The sequence below is a fragment of the Schistocerca serialis genome, chromosome 9, assembly GCF_023864345.2.
Source record: "Schistocerca serialis cubense isolate TAMUIC-IGC-003099 chromosome 9, iqSchSeri2.2, whole genome shotgun sequence".
Classification (NCBI taxonomy): domain Eukaryota; kingdom Metazoa; phylum Arthropoda; class Insecta; order Orthoptera; family Acrididae; genus Schistocerca; species Schistocerca serialis.
The window spans coordinates 197293045-197309044 of NC_064646.1; the positions used below are offsets into that span (position 1 = coordinate 197293045).

The following is a 16000-nucleotide window of genomic DNA, read 5'->3' on the forward strand; positions in this document are numbered from 1 at the left end:
ACGAAGGTATTGTAAAGCTGTGCGACAGATGTCTAAGTAGGAGCGGCGTCTACCTAGGGAAGTATACTTCCTGCGTGGCCCTCGTAATATCTCCATTCTCAAAACCCACAATATCATATCCAGTTTGTTCAAACTGTTAACGCCTGTAGAAGCGGCGTAGAGACCCACGTTCGGAGTAAGTCCTGACGAATTCATCAGAGTCGTCATAAATTTTTGCCGGCCGAAGTGGCCGTGCGGTTAAAGGCGCTGCAGTCTGGAACCGCAAGACCGCTACGGTCGCAGGTTCGAATCCTGCTTCGGGCATGGATGTTTGTGATGTCCTTAGGTTAGTTAGGTTTAACTAGTTCTCAGTTCTAGGGGACTAATGACCTCAGCAGTTGAGTCCCATAGTGCTCAGAGCCATTTGAACCATTTTTTTCATAAATTTTTCCATCATTACCGACACACATGCGACATCATAGGCTAACACATATGTTCCAAAAAACCTCCGATAAAAGCGGGGCTGTTCCGGAGCTCATACCTCGGGTGCTGTTGGTGATAGAGTCGGCTGATTTGGACAGTGCTTGCGGTAGACTATTTGTACACTCCTGAAAATTGAAATAAGAACACCGTGAATTCATTGTCCCAGGAAGGGGAAACTTTATTGACACATTCCTGGGGTCAGATACATCACATGATCACACTGACAGAACCACAGGCACATAGACACAGGCAACAGAGCATGCACAATGTCGGCACTAGTACAGTGTATATCCACCTTTCGCAGCAATGCAGGCTGCTATTCTCCCATGGAGACGATCGTAGAGATGCTGGATGTAGTCCTGTGGAACGGCTTGCCATGCCATTTCCACCTGGCGCCTCAGTTGGACCAGCGTTCGTGCTGGACGTGCAGACCGCGTGAGACGACGCTTCATCCAGTCCCAAACATGCTCAATGGGGGACAGATCCGGAGATCTTGCTGGCCAGGGTAGTTGACTTACACCTTCTAGAGCACGTTGGGTGGCACGGGATACATGCGGACGTGCATTGTCCTGTTGGAACAGCAAGTTCCCTTGCCGGTCTAGGAATGGTAGAACGATGGGTTCGATGACGGTTTGGATGTACCGTGCACTATTCAGTGTCCCCTCGACGATCACCAGTGGTGTACGGCCAGTGTAGGAGATCGCTCCCCACACCATGAGCCGGGTGTTGGCCCGGTGTGCCTCGGTCGTATGCAGTCCCGATTGTGGCGCTCACCTGCACGGCGCCAAACACGCATACGACCATCATTGGCACCAAGGCAGAAGTGACTCTCATCGCTGAAGACGACACGTCTCCATTCGTCCCTCCATTCACGCCTGTCGCGACACCACTGGAGGGGGGCTGCACGATGTTGGGGCGTGAGCGGAAGACGGCCTAACGGTGTGCGGGACCGTAGCCCAGCTTCATGGAGACGGTTGCGAATGGTCCTCGCAGATATCCCAGGAGCAACAGTGTCCCTAATTTGCTGGGAAGTGGCGGTGCGGTCCCCTACGGCACTGCGTAGGATCCTACGGTCTTGGCGTGCATCCGTGCGTCGCTGCGGTCCGGTCCCAGGTCGACGGGCACGTGCACCTTCCGCCGACCACTGGCGACAACATCGATGTACTGTGGAGACCTCACACCCCACGTGTTGAGCAATTCGGCGGTACGTCCACCCGGCCTCCCGCATGCCCACTATACGCCCTCGCTCAAAGTCCGTCAACTGCACATACGGTTCACGTCCACGCTGTCGCGGCATGCTACCAGTGTTAAAGACTGCGATGGAGCTCCGTATGCCACGGCAAACTGGCTGACACTGACGGCGGCGGTGCACAAATGCTGCGCAGCTAGCACCATTCGACGGCCAACACCGCGGTTCCTGGTGTGTCCGCTGTGCCGTGCGTGTGATTATTGCTTGTACAGCCCTCTCGCAGTGTCCGGAGCAAGTATGGTGGGTCTGACACACCGGTGTCAATGTGTTCTTTTTTCCATTTCCAGGAGTGTATATCCAACAAAAGGATCGTTTTAGTGTCACACTTCCTTCAGCTAAGGCAAATGGTGCAAATCGGGCGGTTAGTTTGCATTTGCTGTGGTCTACGGTTACCGTTAAAGTCGCTTATGGAGGCACCATAATTTCTACGGGAAGCTCCTTACAAAACTTAATAAGAAGGGTTTCTTTACGATTTTTTCGTACAAAGTCCGAGTTTCTGATTCAAAGACAGCTATGAAGAGAAAATGGCTGAATTTTATACTATATATTCCTAAGATCCGGATCTCGAACAATGTGGACAATTTTATTGACACCTTTATCCGTTTCTGAGGCATCGAGGTTCAAACTTACCCTACTTGTATAAGTAAAATACGCACGTAAAATGCAGTGTGAGGCGAAAACGTAGTCTACAAAGTGACGTATCACGAGAAATGTGCTGTAAAGTGACTTCTTCGTTATCACCATAATGGTTCTGGGAACTCCATGCTCTGCCACTGAAGTATATGTGAAAGTTTTGAGCACGTAAAATCCGTTCAAAGGTCTCAATTTAATACTGCATTGTTTTAGTTTAACATAACTAAACTATGAGAATTTTACTGACTCATAAAGTTCATTTCATAGGGTTGACATACCCTTCTCTGGCAGGGGAAATATGGGAATAAGCGGAAAAATTCAAACTGTTCCCGGTTATTTGAAGGACTCTGACCGAGAATTGGGGAACCAGCTGCTTCATTCTATTTTCCCCAGCACTTCCAAAAATTTAAACAAAACTTTTGGCTTGAGAGCATACTCGCTCCTTTTTACGCTGAGCGCAAAGAGGACAATGACAGTGGCAAAGAGACGCACAAATAATAAATACTGTAAAATAGACGCCCTCCATCGGTTATGAGGGAATTCAGTATGGTGTTGGCCCATCCTTAGCCTTGATGACAGCTTTCACTCTCGCAGGCATACGTTCAAACAGGTCCTGCAAGGACTGATGGGAAATGGAAGCCCATCTTTCACTGAGTGCTGCACTGGGGAGAGGTAACGATGACGGTCGGTGAGGCCTGGCACGAAGTTACCGTTCCAAACCATCCCAAAGGTGTTCTATAGGATTCAGGTCAGGAGTCTGTGCACGCCAGTCCATTATAGGGATGTTTTAGTCGTGTAACCAGTCCACCACAGGCCGTACATTATGAGCAGGTGCTCGATCATGTTGTAAGATGCAATCGTCACCTCCGAATTGCTCTTCAACAGTGGAAAGCAAGAAGGTGCCGTGATAGTGCCACTCAAAACAAGAAGGAGTGCAGGGCCCCTCCATGACGACGTCACAATAACACCACCGTCTCAGAATTTCACTGTTGGCACTACACACGCTGGCAGATGATGTTCACTGGGCATTCGCCTTACCCATACCCTGCCATCTGATCGCCACATTGTGTACCGGGATTGTTGCACCAAACAACGTTTTTCCGCTTTTCAGTCGTTCAATGTTTCCACTACTTACACCAAGCGAGGCGTCGTTTGGCATTTACCGGCGTGATGTGTGACATGAGCAGCCACTCGACCATGATATCCAAGTTTTCTCACCTCCCGCCTAAACGTAACAGTACTTGCAGTGGATCCTGATTCAGTATGGAATTCCTGTGTGATTGTCTGGATAGATGTCTTCCTATTACACATTAAGAAACTGTTAGCGGTCTCTGTCAGTCAACAGACGTTATCGGCCTGTACGCTTTTGTGCTGTATGTGTCCCTTCACGTTTCCGCTTCACCATCACTTCGGAAACAGTGGACCTATGGATGTTTAGGAGTGTAGAAATCACGCGTACAGACGTATGACACAAGTGACACCCAATCACTTGACCACGTTCGAAGTCCGTGAGTTCCGCGGAGCGTCCCATTATGCTCTCTCACGATGTTTAATGACTACTGAGGTCGGTGATACGGAGTGCCTGGCAGTAGCTGGTAGCACAATGTCCCTAATACAAAAAACGTAGGTTTTTTTCGGGTGTCCAGATACTTTCGATCACATAGTGTAGCTGCCAGAGCCGTGACAGCACTCCGGATATTGACAGGTCACTGTGCGACAGAAAACGGTAGTAAAAAGTTATTCAGTATGAAGTTTATGATAATGAGAATGGTTTTTGTATATTTACATGCGGTGGGATACGGCTAGCATAATATTTTTATCTTACGCTAATGCTATGTGCGAACCGAAGGCTATATTTTCGAATTTTGAGATACACGTACAAAATTAAACCTACTGTCGTGATTTGTAGCTACAATTAACACCCACAGACACTTCAGTTTTGAGCTGGCTGTCCATTCTGTTTTACACAATACTAAATCATAGATTTCTACCACGGATTCGTATAGTAAGCGCAATAGTGTAACGGAAATGTTCTACAAACTCAAGTTTCACACACTTCCTCAGAGCTTTACTCATAACATTCTAAAAGTGTGCCTTCGATTAAGAGTTGGGCATATAATACTTCCTACCACATATCTGTCGAGTCCGCCTCCGTAGCTGAGTAGTAAGCATGTCTGGTTGCTATGCGGAGCACCTGCGTTCGATTTCTGGTAGTGCCAATGATTTTTTCCTCATGGAAGGACTGGAACGAGGAGCACTCGGCTTCATCATGACAACTGAGAAGGTACTTGTGTGAGAGGTAGCGGCTCCAAGGTCAAGAAGGCCGACAACGGCCGGTAGAACGGTCTGATGACTTCACACCTCTCCATACCGCATCCAATGATGCCACTGGCAGAGGATGACACGGCGGTCGGTGCGTCCCTGTTGGTCATCGAGCCCGAACGCAGTGCTTTGCTTGCTTTGCCGCACATATTTATGGCGAAATGACCATGACGAAGTAATTAGCAAAGTTTAATGCCAGTGCGAAGGCGTATCAACAATAGTTCGTCTCACCCACCGTTCGGTAATGTAAAGGGAGAGGTGGAAAATGTAACGCAAGCAGAAGTACGCTTCACCACATTCCGTGGGGTAGCATATAGTGAACACATGTAGAGCTAGGTGAATGGTGGGCAATCGAAGGTTTGTATATGATAATTAAGGAATCTTCAGTAAGAACACAAAATATGAGAAAAAAATCACCTTCAAACAATGTGTAAATGAAGTGAAAAACACTATAGAAATTTTGTTCCTCAGCGTTAAATACAAATTTACGATTCAGAAGTACCTAAACCGTAAAACCAGAGCTGATTTTCCACAATTTAAAGAAGTAGTTGGTCTTATGGTGTGAAAGCTGTAAAATAGGAAACAGAACGACTAACAGTCTTGTATCAGTACTCATATCCGATATTCACGCACATTGACGTAGACTCATATGTTTAACGCTTATAACACTGCAACAGCATTTACGTAGCTTGTACTATGAAATACCAAATTAGGTTTATTACGTAGTATGTCCCAACAGAACAAATAGTCCTGTCACGGAAAAGCCACGTATAACACTTCCTGTCAGCTACTACTGTACCATAACCTTAAAACTGGAAACAGGTTATGAAATAAAACTATTTTGTTCAAGCAATTATAGTATATAGCAACAGAGCAGTGTTACCCTCTGAGAGGAATTTTGTTAGATTGACCGTGCTGTACCTAACGGGAATGGCTTATCGAAAATGAAAGTCAGAATTACGTAAATATTTGAACAGTACTAACAAAATTTTGTCTATCTGTGCTGTTCAATTGAGAAAGAAAACGGTCGCCAGCCTAACTAGGCAAGAGAATGATTAACATTCTCGTTTAAGAAAATAGTTATCAGTAGCTATAACGGATCCACACAACCTGTACTTTGTCACACGCGAGTGCAGTGAACTATTACACATACATATGTTTACGATAAGATTAGAACTAACAGAGCAGCAGAAACAATTTGCAAAATTATAACAGTTACCGAAACACACTATTACTTTCAGGGCTTACACAAAGTGAATGATCTTTATAACATTACTATTGATATGCACTTCTAATACACCAGAGAGACTAACACTTAGTAAACACGAGTATATAATGTTTCACAACTGCAGCTTTTTCACTTTTACTACAGTGAAACACAATGTTGACAAAATTACAAGAAATTGACTCAGCTTTTAGAATTTACTACAGACAACAATGTGATCATTTGCTTTATAAGCCTCAGTCTTAAGAACTTTTAATTTTGAAGTTAGCAACAGCACTTTAATAAGCAGTTTTAATAGGAATATTTTCAGCAAACAACATTTACTTTAACTCACTCTCTTGCCACCTTAATTTTAACTTTCTTTTTACTATGTTGAAGAAGCATTAATGAGCAAAATATTGGGCTTTTAATGTACTTTCAGTAAGGACACTCGGTAATCACTTTAGTTCAAACGGAGAGGAACCTGAGAGGTGTTATGATGAGGAGAAAAATCAAGGTAGGTACATAAAGTCAGATATAAATTACCTTATATTTGTGCACACTAAAACATCCATTAAGCTGATCCTTCACTGTACATCATTGTAACATTCCGATGTAATGATTGCGCAATGTGGTGGCAACTGAATGTTGGTAGGTGGAATTGCAGGCAGAATTGCTGGACTCTGTCATTTCTTGGTGGCGATGATAGATACAGATTACAAAATAGTTCCAGCTATTTATCCATCCATCCGAGGCATTGGAAAGAAGCAGAAAAAACCTCTCTCGGAACCAGCACAATATGCACACTTTACACGGCAGTGCATAGTTTGGTAGCTCATCCCCGACTGCTGGCTCATCCCCGACTGACTATCAGTTCCACCTTTTCCACCAAGGCCAACCACAGTTTGCGCGTGCTACACAGTTCCGTTCCCGAGGGGAACCACTACAACATTTACATACAAACTAACTAAGAACCCTAAGTGAGGATCAGCAATTTACATAACAGCAACCAAATGCATTAAATAAATCAAAACATCTACACATATTGACATCTCTGCAAAAAATTATTCACACAAAATTACAGTTATATATAGTAAGTTTTGTTCCCTCCAAATGGGACAAAGAGTTTAAATGAAAGATACACTACTTTGCATTGAACCAAAACATGACGTCAAAATTTGTACAAAGAAAGAAGTATACAATTTTGTGTTATCTATTCAATCAAACACATTTACAGAAGCACAGCAATGTAGCATTAAGTGAAACAAGAGCAAAATAAATCAGTACAGCATTAGAGCTATGGTGTTACACGCTATTCTTTACTGCTACAGCCGTTTACTTCCAGTAATTATTTTGCAGTAAAACATGTCTGCTGCGCTCTATATCTGAACAGTTGTAACAAATCAACAACTTGTAATGAACATTTCTGTCATTAAATACTGCACATGCCATCTTTAATTCTTATAGGTTTTAAAGGTCAGTGCTTGGGTATCAGTTTCCTAACGGAGCACGACACTGCTTAAAAAAGCCTTCCAAATACGCAACATACGAGTAACTGGAATTTTTGCGTATTCGGTAGTAGGAGAAGGCCAGTAAGCATAAAGCAGTTCGAAACTCGCTAGAAGCGTCCTCATTTTGCTTACTTTTATTTGAAGTCCACATGTATGATCAAATGAAAACGTTACTCAGCAAATATTGAATCACATTTTTTAATGAACATAACATATTTTTATTTTTCATTGCTACGTTGCATTAACATTGGAGTATTCACATTCTATTAAAACTTGGTACAAAAATGCAGAACATCAAATAGCACATAAAATCTTTTTTATTTTCATTTCTGGAGATTAAACAGTATTATTGTGCAAGAAAACTATTGGTTCACGTAATAAAAAGGCCTTTCGCATATCTGTATCACGTTTTAATTTATTTTTATGCTGCCAGTAATTAAAGAAGAAAAGGCGCTATACTTATTAAAAGTGTCTAATTCAATATTTTTAATTAACTTTCTCACTTGTTAATAAATATGAAATTTGAATAAAAGCCAAATAAAGTTGCTACTAGCGAGATTCGAGCAAGCAACCTCACGATTAGCAAAGCCTTTAAAATTAGGTACTCCTTTTTAATAAAATACAATTATTACCCATATACCAGCACTTGGAAATCTAATCTTCAAAGACGATCCTTCGAGTTTGCTTATTTTTAGCGAAAGTGGCGGTGGGGATGGGGAGGGGGGGACGAGTGGGGATTGGGGTGACGGTGGGAGATGGCATAGCGTCATAATGCATAAACAAACTCATGTCAGCCACTGACATGTGAATCTCATCGTATGAAGGAATTCTAAGAGGATCAATCGGTTAGGTCTCCTTGCAACTGGATTTTCTAAAAACGACAGTTAAAGGTTACCAGTAAAACACAAAAGTAACGGAATGGAAGGTCTACGCCAATACTTGCACATGAACGGCATTATGCTCAGCACTTTAACTTCGGAATTTATGAGAGTTATTCGGTATTTTAAGGACAATAAATACTACAGATGGTTCGCAGGAATTCGTCTCCAAATCGCGCGAGCAGTCCGCAGATTGCTCGTTTGTTGACAAATCACAGTGTGCAGCGATAACTCGCTCGAATGTCCGAGAAATCTGTTGAATCGCTTGCTACGAATTAGCCGTGTCTGACACCATGACTGCATGACTGCATCTCTTTTGTTTATTACTAAGCATGACAGTGCAGTTTTCTTTAGCTTCTCTGTGTCCACATGGAATAAGAAGTTACGTTAGAAATTATAGTTATCGGAGGGAAACGAATTCTCTTAAAAGTGAATTTGAGGACGAAGCCGTCACTAATATTGTGAAAGAATACAACTCTAACAACTCTTATATTTTGCAGCGAACAGCATTTTGAAACGTGTGCTGTAGAAGTAGAAGTTCATGGGAAGTTACAGTATATCGATATTCAGCTTGTGATTCTGAGTTGTTTATGAGCAACTAGACGCACTGCTAAAAAGCGTAATTTCTTAACAGACGCAAACATTTCAACTTAAATATTTAGGACATACCTACTGAAATGCAAATATAATTCTTTTGACACTTCATACATATCTAATCCCCCTCATACAGTTTAAGAAAGTTATGGAAATGAACAGTGCTGCTAATCACAACATTCCTGTAGAGAAATCGAAATTGTGAAGCCATTCTTCATATGCTAATAGTTAAATCACAAGATTAAAACATGAAAAAGAACGGAAAACTTTAATATGTACACTCCTGGAAATGGAAAAAAGAACACATTGACACCGGTGTGTCAGACCCACCATACTTGCTCCGGACACTGCGAGAGGGCTGTACAAGCAATGATCACACGCACGGCACAGCGGACACACCAGGAACCGCGATGTTGGCCGTCGAATGGCGCTAGCTGTGCAGCATTTGTGCACCGCCGCCGTCAGTGTCAGCCAGTTTGCCGTGGCATACGGAGCTCCATCGCAGTCTTTAACACTGGTAGCATGCCGCGACAGCGTGGACGTGAACCGTATGTGCAGTTGACGGACTTTGAGCGAGGGCGTATAGTGGGCATGCGGGAGGCCGGGTGGACGTACCGCCGAATTGCTCAACACGTGGGGCGTGAGGTCTCCACAGTACATCGATGTTGTCGCCAGTGGTCGGCGGAAGGTGCACGTGCCCGTCGACCTGGGACCGGACCGCAGCGACGCACGGATGCACGCCAAGACCGTAGGATCCTACGCAGTGCCGTAGGGGACCGCACCGCCACTTCCCAGCAAATTAGGGACACTGTTGCTCCTGGGGTATCGGCGAGGACCATTCGCAACCGTCTCCATGAAGCTGGGCTACGGTCCCGCACACCGTTAGGCCGTCTTTCGCACACGCCCCAACATCGTGCAGCCCGCCTCCAGTGGTGTCGCGACAGGCGTGAATGGAGGGACGAATGGAGACGTGTCGTCTTCAGCGATGAGAGTCGCTTCTGCCTTGGTGCCAATGATGGTCGTATGCGTGTTTGGCGCCGTGCAGGTGAGCGCCACAATCAGGACTGCATACGACCGAGGCACACAGGGCCAACACCCGGCATCATGGTGTGGGGAGCGATCTCCTACACTGGCCGTACACCACTGGTGATCGTCGAGGGGACACTGAATAGTGCACGGTACATCCAAACCGTCATCGAACCCATCGTTCTACCATTCCTAGACCGGCAAGGGAACTTGCTGTTCCAACAGGACAATGCACGTCCGCATGTATCCCGTGCCACCCAACGTGCTCTAGAAGGTGTAAGTCAACTACCCTGGCCAGCAAGATCTCCGGATCTGTCCCCCATTGAGCATGTTTGGGACTGGATGAAGCGTCGTCTCACGCGCTCTGCACGTCCAGCATGAACGCTGGTCCAACTGAGGCGCCAGGTGGAAATGGCATGGCAAGCCGTTCCACAGGACTACATCCAGCATCTCTACGATCGTCTCCATGGGAGAATAGCAGCCTGCATTGCTGCGAAAGGTGGATATACACTGTACTAGTGCCGACATTGTGCATGCTCTGTTGCCTGTGTCTATGTGCCTGTGGTTCTGTCAGTGTGATAATGTGATGTATCTGACCCCAGGAATGTGTCAATAAAGTTTCCCTTTCCTGGGACAATGAATCCACGGTGTTCTTATTTCAATTTCCAAGAGTGTATTTGAAAAATGCAGACAGGACAGGTGTAAACGGTACACGTGGGGTCACTGAAAAATTTGATAGGTTTTGTAACAAAGATCGCAGTTCTCAACAAAATCATTAAAAAACAAGTTTAATGAATTTTGGTTGCGTTTATAGTTACCACTATTACTTTCAGCATTTATTTTTGACAGATGTTAGCCGGCACACAGAGATCAACTGCGGCTACAGCTAAACACAAAATTTCGCTTACCATTGGAGAACTTCGAACGGTGACGTTCCAAATAGAGGCTGAAATTGCTTGTTAAGTGGTCGTGTGTAGCAGGGTAGAAACCAGCGAGCGATTTCAGGCGATACCACTGGCGATACAGTCAGCGATCTGTCACGCGTATATGGAGCCTTTGAAGTTTAATATTTTATTGGCAATTGTACTGCTGTTGGTGTGACCCAGATATACGGTGGTGAAGCCAAATAATATACATACGGTTCGTAGCTCAGTAGTTAAAGAAATTCACTAAAGTAAGTGCTAATGTTACATTACGCTTCGACGAACGGCAGATCTTTGCTACTCAGGTTTATTAAAATCTTCTAAAGATATGCATTCAAAGATAAAGGCTCTATACGTATATTGCTGTTTTACAGCTAAGCCTTAGCTACTGCATCGGTAATTAGTAAACTGGGCACACGTATGCACTAATCACCCAGTGTAGGCAACAGACACATACACTAGAGACATACAGGTTGTCCCAGGAGGAACCGTTGATATTATGAGACATGGTAGGAACGATCACTCGAAGCCTTGAATACAACAGCTCGAAAATTTGTAACTTAAGAATTATGAGCACTTCTTCGGTACTGTGAAACAGATCTGTTGTACTACAGGCTCTTTACTTCCCATAATTTGGGAGACGGTATTGTGCACCAAAAGAATAAAAGTTTGTCTAGTAAATAGGGGCTGTAAAGTGCATAACCTAAGAGCTATGATTACTTGTTCAGCAGAAGTGTTCTGTGTTTCTTTTTATTTTATTTTATTTTATCTATTTTTTTTTTTTTTAAATTCGTGGTATAGTCTTATGGGACCAAACTGCTGAGGTCATATGACCTTAAGCTTACACACTACTTATCTAACTTAATCTGACTTACGCTAAGAACGACACACACACCCATGCCTTAGGAAAGACTCGAACCACCAACAGGGAGAGCCACCCGGACCGGATAAGACGCCTCAGACCGCGCGGCTAAGAGTTCTGTTTCGCATCAGTGAAGATGAACAATTACCCAAAGCTCTTAAGGTTGGCCCTTCAGAGCCTGTCCTTACTGGAATTTGTTTCTTGTTTTGGTCCATTCTACCATCTCTCGAAACATGGAAAGCAAGCAGCTGTCGATATAAGAGACTTATTTCATAGTATGGAAGATGATGTGCTGATAATTCTTACGGTATGCGTTTTAGAACAAAAGATTACTAGGCGTTTTTGCTTCGAATAGTCGTTGCTGTCATATCTCTGAATGTCAGCCATTCCTCTTGCGATCTCTGCATGTTCTAGGATGGTAATAATTCCTGTCAGGTGAAGCATAAATTTTTAATTTATTTTATAGTACCGGTATCAGATACCTGTTAATTGCTGTAGCACACTTCGAAATCATTCGCCGCAAAAACTATATCATTCAAAAGTAAACGAAGGGTACTTGTTATTCTTATCCACAATATAATCAGCAATCAGTGAGCACCTGAGGATGAACAGATCTTAAAAAATTTATTATTTATTTTTTCAGGCCCGCAATTCGAGGAATTACCTTTCAGCTGTTGTAATCACTCGAGATACCGTTGTCGGCGTTTTGGATTCGACGCGGAATACACACTGAGCGATATAAAAAAATGGCTTCCGAAACCGGAGATCGGAGTCAACACCGGCCTTTGCGTAAATCAGAACCGACAGGTGCGAGAGCTTCGCTTTCAGAGGACGCGGTAAAACATAGACAATAAATTCAATCTGTAAAGCCGTTGACCGGGACGATTTTCATAAGGGATGATAATATTTCATGTGAAATTTGAGACACACAAACATTTTATTATTGAATATCATATATCAGAAGGACCACTGCGCAGTGTAAATAACGGATTCAAAACACGCAGTGAATTCTGAGGACGCGATTGATGTTATTCCTGTGTCAGTGTTTGGAATGAAATCATCTCACGCGCGCTACGTACGAAACAACGGTCACAGCTCCAGTCGAGTTCACTCCCCTGTTACGTGTATACCATTTTATTTAGCGCAGCGTAGCCCACTGAAATTAAGAGAGACGCAATGACGTGGGCGTCACAAGTTCTCTAAGAATTCCCGGATACAAGAAAATCGAATTAAGACCAGAATCGTTGTTTTAATTTCGTTGACACAAGTGTTGCTAAATATACTGAACTTCATGGCAATAATTTTGGATGGTAGTAGTTGCCTGTTTCATTATTTTGGTCTGAAAATCTTTCTCTTGATAAGTACCAAAGATAACAAATTTAGTCTCACCGATGTGTTTAGAGTCTTTTATACCCCCTTCAGTGCGTCTTCTGACCTCCTTCGTTTGTTTTTCCAATTATTAAAGTCACTTGAATGAAGTTCGTCAGCAGATATTTAATGACTTGCATTGCTGTATACTGCATGTGACACAGCACAAACGAAGGGCGTGTGATTATAAACTTAGAGAAAATACTATACGAAAAGTAATATTACTTAGCTTGCATCTTCTATGCAGTCTTCTAGAAGTTTCTTTCACTTGGCGGAGCAGTGACCACTTGTTTAAATTCCTACTTTACAAGAAGGCATCCAGTTGTTTCTTACTTTATGCATTAAGTTTTATAATAACATACTATGCACCTTTTTTCATGTTCATTTTCAGTTGCTTTAGCCAGAAAGTCTCAACACATCACAGTCAAACTTATAATAAAACATAACTGGGAATACAGGCATCACTTGTTCGACACAACTTCATTAACATGTGCAAAAAGATGACCAAAGATGCGAACCTCATCTGTTCATCACAAATAACTACTCATTACACGTTTTTCTTGTATTTTTTACGCAAAAAATAATACCCTACAATTTATTTCACTATTAAAAACAATGCTGAAGAATGACTATCTGTCAAGGAATCCAATTATTTTAGTGTATCGAGAATTACAATATACATCGAAAAATGGACGATTAACCAGATCTATTACAGGATCTGCTTCTTAGCTCTACTGATGACGATCTAGTTTCCATAGTGTCACATTCAAGGTAGCCGCCAGTATTTAAAGGCCTTTCATTGCCTTTTTTTATTGTGGTCTCAAAATCTATTCCCCTTGTGTGTCATACAGATGAGAATATTCCTCTGAATGACAGTTATGTGCTGCGTGAGACTTATGTTATCAAGTAAAGACCCAGACACAATTTGTTAAGTTCGGTGCTCAACGGCTAGTGCGAAACGTCATAGTGACGTGAAATGAACACATTATTTAACACAATTCGCACCGACATTTACTCTATTTGCTGGAACATTTATCCATTCCTAAAGGTTACATAACAAGGTTCCAGTTTTAAAAAATGTGTGATGATTAGAGTAGCGACGAGAATTGCGGTTTAATTTTACTTTGCCGTTTACCAACACTAACGACAAACAGTCCTCTTTTTTTTCCTCTCTCTTTGGAAAAATTCTCGTGTAGCCATTTTTTTTCCTTACCTGCCTATTCTGCTGCTTTCATTCCTAAGTGCCTTACATTGCTACATTACTTTCTTTTCCTGAATTTCTTGACATTCTTCTTTCGTCGTTTAAATGCAATGATTTCTGGCATAACAAGCTTTCTCTGCATTTACAGTCATTGAACCTCTTTTAGTAGCTTAAATTTGCGTGATTACTGTTTCTTCTCAACCAACAGTGGTTTACATTATCGTAGTATCGACAGCCTCGGTAAAATTTGAAAAAACGTCATCATTTGGCAGTACTTCAGTGTCATTTCGCTAAGTGGTAAATAGCCGTTACCAAATAGCACACAAGATAAAGCAGCCTATGTGGAAGAAGAAATGAATTCATTTCTTACAAGAATTATGGAGGATATGTAGCGCAATACCGCAGAGACAAACTAATTAAAGTATCAGCACATTTCCGCAGAAAAACGTGAGATTGCCTACTCAGCTTGACATATCATTTTCAATTACTGGGAAACCTAAGAACAGGAGAACGGAAATAAGTATAACAAAGGCTACAGAACGTTTACGAAAGGTGTAGCTGTGTGAAGGAGTAAGGGAATACAGTTCGACTTCACAGAATTTGTGTATCTAGAGAAGTTTTGATATTAGTTTTGGGGTTATCTTTGATAAATGGTACCAAAATTTGTCTTTTATTGCTATTTTTAAACTGGGATCCATATATGGGCATTTAAATAGGCTACGTCCAATTTGCAGACACGCAGTTTTCAACAGACTGTGATTTTCAAATTAGTCACAATCTGGCACTGAAATAAATTCATTGGTTCCTAGTAAAACTTTGTGCCGGCCCAGGAGGCGTATCCAGAAATCTTGTTTGAAGCGAACGGTCGTCTTAATAGCTTCGCCTATCCGAGCTCACTTCACGTACAATCCAATTTCCCAAGTTATCAGACACAGCGTACACAGTGTCTCCAGTACATTACTCTCATCATTAGCAGCCTCACAATGATTCGCGCAAAAGGTCTATCGATGTGCAATTAATGATCTTTAGTTGTCGTCAAAGACCGGCCACGGTGGCCGAGCGGTTCTAGGCGCTTCAGTCCGGAACTGCGCGACCGCTACGGTCGCAGGTTCGAATCCTGCGTCGGGCATGGATGTGTGTAATGTCCTTAGGTTAGTTAGGTTTAAGTAGTTCTAAGTTCGGGGTGCTGATGACCTCAGATGTTAAGTCCCATAGTGCTCAGAGCCATTTGAAACATTTTGTCGTCATAGTGCATATATTTATATGTGTGGTGTCTGTTCTTTCGTTGTATTATGATGCAGTCCATAATTCCGAATTGTTATGACGCATATGTACTAACAGTGATTATATGATTGACACACAGCTAATGAGTAAAGATACATAATTGTAAAAAGACCTGACGATTCAGAATCTGTCATTCAGATTCAGTTATGGCAAACTTATTTCCAGAACCATCCAGTGATGAAACCAAACAATAACGCTAGAAGTAGGGAAATATTTTCATCTTCAAACTTTACTTTGTCTATCTCTTGGGAGAATTAATACTCGGCTGCAAAATAAAGTTATCTTGAGTCATTACATTAAAATGGGCTCATGGTAAAAATAATTTCATATGTTAATTATGTTGTAGAGATGATTGATGAAGCTAGTTCTGTGAAATGGAAGTTGCGCTTGTTGGCGGATAATGATGTATCGGAAGTCGCTGAATGAAAAATGGGTTCTCTCTCACTGAGTTTTTCGCACAGCGCTGCGACACTCAGAAAATCA

At 42.6% G+C, this 16000-nt stretch overlaps 1 protein-coding gene across 1 annotated transcript in view; it reads left to right on the top strand.

Annotated features, from left to right (window-relative positions):
* LOC126419317 (junctional adhesion molecule B-like) overlaps positions 1 to 16000 on the top strand; it is a 715524-nt gene that overhangs the window by 601989 nt on the left and 97535 nt on the right. The gene's annotated exons all lie outside the window — the stretch shown is intronic.